Genomic DNA, 4542 nt, shown 5'->3' with positions numbered 1-4542 from the left:
TATATATATATATATATATATATATATATATATATATAATACAAAGCCAAAACCCGGACATTTTAGGCGATTTAGAAATCGATATATGTCTGGGAAAAAGGGTGTATGGTCACCCTAATGTATCATACTACTGTTTATTATTGCATACTGCATCCTGTTTTAAAATATTATTTCAACACATCAAATGCAGTATACAGTATATAGTTTGCAGTATGCAGCAAGCACTAGTATTCCCTTCTGAACATTGCCAGCATTTCATTACAACACACAAATTATGCTGTACAAGCCTCACTGATGTACCGGTCATGGTTCTTTCTGTTCGTAGGAAATCTGGGAATGTTACATTGGACCTCGTGAACTTAGTATTCAGTGACACCGTTGGACAGCCCTGTGATCTGGTTATGTAACCAGATCTGTGATTGGTTAAATATGACCCTGAGGGAAATTACGGATCTGTCATTGATATGAGTGGCCCCACCCACCTGTTAAGAATTTACTTTGCTCAATACGTGTGTGTGTGTGTGTGTGTGTGTGTGTGTCTGTCTGTCTGTTCCAACATGTCTATGCCGTTGTTGCGAGAATTTTATAATCTTGTCCTGGAATACATGCATGCATCTGACACCCTTTTTTCTCATTCCCCTCTTTGACAGCACTAATATGTTCAGTAGATCACATTACACTTTCTCCCTATACATTTCCTCGTGCCAAACTTCTCTTTCTGCAACCTTTCTTTTTCTTTCTCTGCCGCTTTTTTCCAGTGGGACTCTTTATATCCCTCTCTTTTTCTGTCTCTTATGTATACATATTCTCACAGACATACTTGCGTTTTCTCACGAACACACATGCGCTCCTCTCCAGGCCTCTCAGGTTGCTGCCATTTTCCATTTTTGAGTGCTCAGTAATAATAATAATTGTGTGTTGTGGGTAAGAGGTGTCGGGGCTGCCAGTCTCTTATAAATATGAGCCCTTTTCACTGGCAACCCGAGACCCCAGACCCGCCTTATGCCCGTTTACACAGCTGAATAACATGTGTAAGAAACTCTCTTCTTCTTTCTCTCTGTCTTTATTCTTCCATCTAACCCTCTCCCAGACAGAAACACCTCTCGTCTCACCACACCCAGCATTTCCATTTCCACTCTTTTCTTTGTCTGTTTGTCATTAATTCATTGACTCTTTCTCTTTCTCTCTCTCTCTCTGTCTTAACCTTGTCTTGCTGTCAAATTCTTACTCTCATAAAGAGTATTTCCCCCATTTTCCTCCCCATCCAGTCTTTGGTTCGGTTCCAAATCCCTGAGCTCTACCTACATAGGCAGTATTTTAAGACATCATAGGTGCACTGTAACAAATTTTGTCTTGTTTTCCAGTGCAACATTTCTAAAAATTCTTGATTAAAGATACATGTACATGATACATGTAGGAAGCAAAATGATGTGAAGTCTTGATTTTTGGCGGAAAGAAAAAAAAACATGAAGTGAAGGTTATGCTTAAAACTTAAACAATATGCTTATGCTTAACATATAACAATAGAGTACAAATAGAGTAAGAAAAAAATTTAAATGGAAAAATAGATTATTTTTCTGACCTCACTGAAAGTCATATTTTGCAGTGTGAAGAAGCATTCATACACTGCCTTTTAGAATACCTTATTTCAGTCTATTTCTAATTGATGTTTTATTAACAAGCACGTTCAGGTAATCAATCAATTCAGCACAGGTGGAGCTCGCCTAGATAATCAACTTAAAGGCACAATATGTACGATTTTTTTATTAAAATATCCAAAAACCACTAGAATTCAGCGGCCTCGTTTCGCTTCGACGGCTTTCAGCCTCACCCTGCTTCATATTACAACATTAATAAATCATTAGCTCTTCCATTAACATGATTTCTGTCCGAGTCCCGTCGGATTGCATCGGCTGTGTGGATGAAGACGACAACTCCCATGATTCCACACTCAGTCACTGCGTCATCAAACTACGCCTTTGTCTATTTGTTTATTTTGAATATGCGCCCTCTAGCGGTGAAAATTACATATTGTGCCTTTAACTAGCACAATATATATATATATATATATATATATATATACAGTCAACTCACCTCTGTCCCACAACAGTTTTCCGGCATCCTTCCTCCACCCCAACTCCTCACTCTTACATGTAAGTGCAAACTCGTGAATTTCAATGCATTGCAATGAGCTCAGTGGGAGAAAAAAAGTAGTTCAGTCTAAAAAAAAATGTATTTGTGTGTATGTATTTTTTTTTTTATACTTATTAGAATATCATTAATTTAGCAACATGCTAAAACTACCTGTGTAGCAGTAGAGCGCAAGACAACTAGGTTTTGGAACAGTCTTTCACTTTCCATCTTTGCAATATTTTATAGTCTGTCTCTCTCTCTCTCTCTCTGTCTCTCCCATTTTTCGTTCACATCTGGTGCAGTAATTACAGGTTATCACCCCACAGGGGGTGTTCGCGCACACACACACACACAGGCCGCTTTCTGGTTCATGTACCCGTAGGAAAGAAAAATCACAAATGAGATCTCTTTAATATCTCAGTTGTTTCTTCTAAGCAGAAATTAGATTTAATGGAGACTTTTTCTGCACTCTCCTGCTTATGTTTCTCTTCAGTAAAACTCAAACTGTGCTCAGATTTAACTAGATACTAAAGTCTGCAATCAAAAATCAGAGATCTCAATGGAAACTCAAATATAATCAAAATCTTACTGTATGCCTCTATACTGTTACTTTCAACTAATACGTGTCTGTTTCTCTTTAAGATAAATGTCTTTTTCGTTTAAGGAAAGAAAATTATGCTTAAAATGTACAATTTTCTTCTAGGTTGTGGGAGTTTCAGTAGCTCAAGTTGAAGAGCATAATGTTTGCAACACCAAGGTCAGGTTTGGCTCCCTGAGAATGCATGAACAATCTTGAATATGGTGCAAGTCATTTTGGATAAAAGCATTTATTAATGTTCTTTTACAGAGCTCGGGTCTGTGTGGAATCTGTTTCATTCTCAAAGACCTGCCAAAAAACTGAGAGTGTCAAACACATTAGCTGTCTGAAGACTGATGTGATGTATTTCATATAGGTGTGTGGAAAAACAACTGCAAACAGGAAACTCGGCATCTGTAATAGCAACCTCTATGTGTGCAGGTGATATTCTGTGGTCTTTGCTGCCCTCTTTTGGATAGTGATATATTAACAAGTTAATTATCAACTTTCCTGTCTAGCCTTACAAATACAGTATTAGGTGGTGATACTGTAGTACTATGACATAAAGTGGCCCCAGAAAGTATTTGCATATTTAAATCACACTTTAAAATGCATGAATGGCTTTGCATATGATAACATAATATAAAGTGTTAAATGCTGCACAAGCTTTTCTCTCTTCTCTAAAAGTCTTTAGTGACAAAGTGACAAAATGTAAATGTACCAACGCAAACATTGTAACAGTGTAAAAGACTGTTACAATGTTTACGTTGTTAGGTTTACATTTTACAAAAATATTTATTAAAAAACATTCTATTCATCAAAGAATCCTGAAAAAAGTTACCACAGTTTCCATACCAATATGAAGCAGCACACCTGTTTCAACATAATCAGAAATGTTTCTTGAGCAGCAAATCAGCATATTAGAATGATTTCTGAAGGATTGTGTGACACTGAAGACTGGAGTAATGATGCTGAAAATTCAGCGTTGTGTCACAGGAATAAAAAATGTATTCAAATTGAAAACAGTTATTTAGAATTCTAACAATATTTCAGAATATTTTTTCTACTGATATTTGTAGAATTTCTATACTACTTAGAACTGTCGTTTTGTAAAAAAAAAAAAAAAAACACTGTAAAAACCACATATGTCCATTAGATGGAGCACTAAGACCGTGTAAATCACCCTGTAAGCGTCCATCGTATTGAAACAGAAGTTTTATTAAAACCTTGCTAGGTTTATAATCATCTGAGTTATTACCGTGCGTTTTGATGGGTGTTGTTGTTTTATTGTAATAGGCCCATCGTCTTCAGTTTCGTAGTTTCGCAGTTTCACTTTCTGTTGTTTAAGCGTTGGACTTCCGTGTTTACAGTGATTCTAGTTAAAGGATCTGCTCAGTGCTGTGTATGTTGCGCTGGTGTAGCTCAGTGGTTACTTCTACTCACAAAAAGAAACTCATGGTCGACGGTTCACCGATGGCCGGAGATCTAACCACGGGCTCTGTCCAGCGTTTTGCATTTTTTGGTGCCGTTAAAATCTTAATCATCTGTTCACTGACTTCAAATGTTTTTGACCGCACGGAGAGGTCAATTAAATGCAGTAGGCTATGGACTATGAAACTGCTGGTCACATCTCACATGATTGTTGCTGATGTGCTACGTTATTTGACAGCTTCCCATTGCAGCTGTTACCCGGTATGACATTTTTTTCTGCTGTAAACTTTTCGTGCTGATTTTTGTCTTTTTTCTTTTAAAGGCCGTGTTATGATAATATCGTACTGTAGGTCAGATCGGGGTTGTCCCAATGTCTGTATCTCAGTAACTAGATTTTAAGT

This window comes from Sinocyclocheilus anshuiensis, unplaced genomic scaffold (assembly GCF_001515605.1).
Source record: "Sinocyclocheilus anshuiensis isolate Anshui unplaced genomic scaffold, SAMN03320099.WGS_v1.1 scaffold1008, whole genome shotgun sequence".
NCBI lineage: Eukaryota > Metazoa > Chordata > Actinopteri > Cypriniformes > Cyprinidae > Sinocyclocheilus > Sinocyclocheilus anshuiensis.
This window is presented reverse-complemented; position numbering follows the sequence as displayed.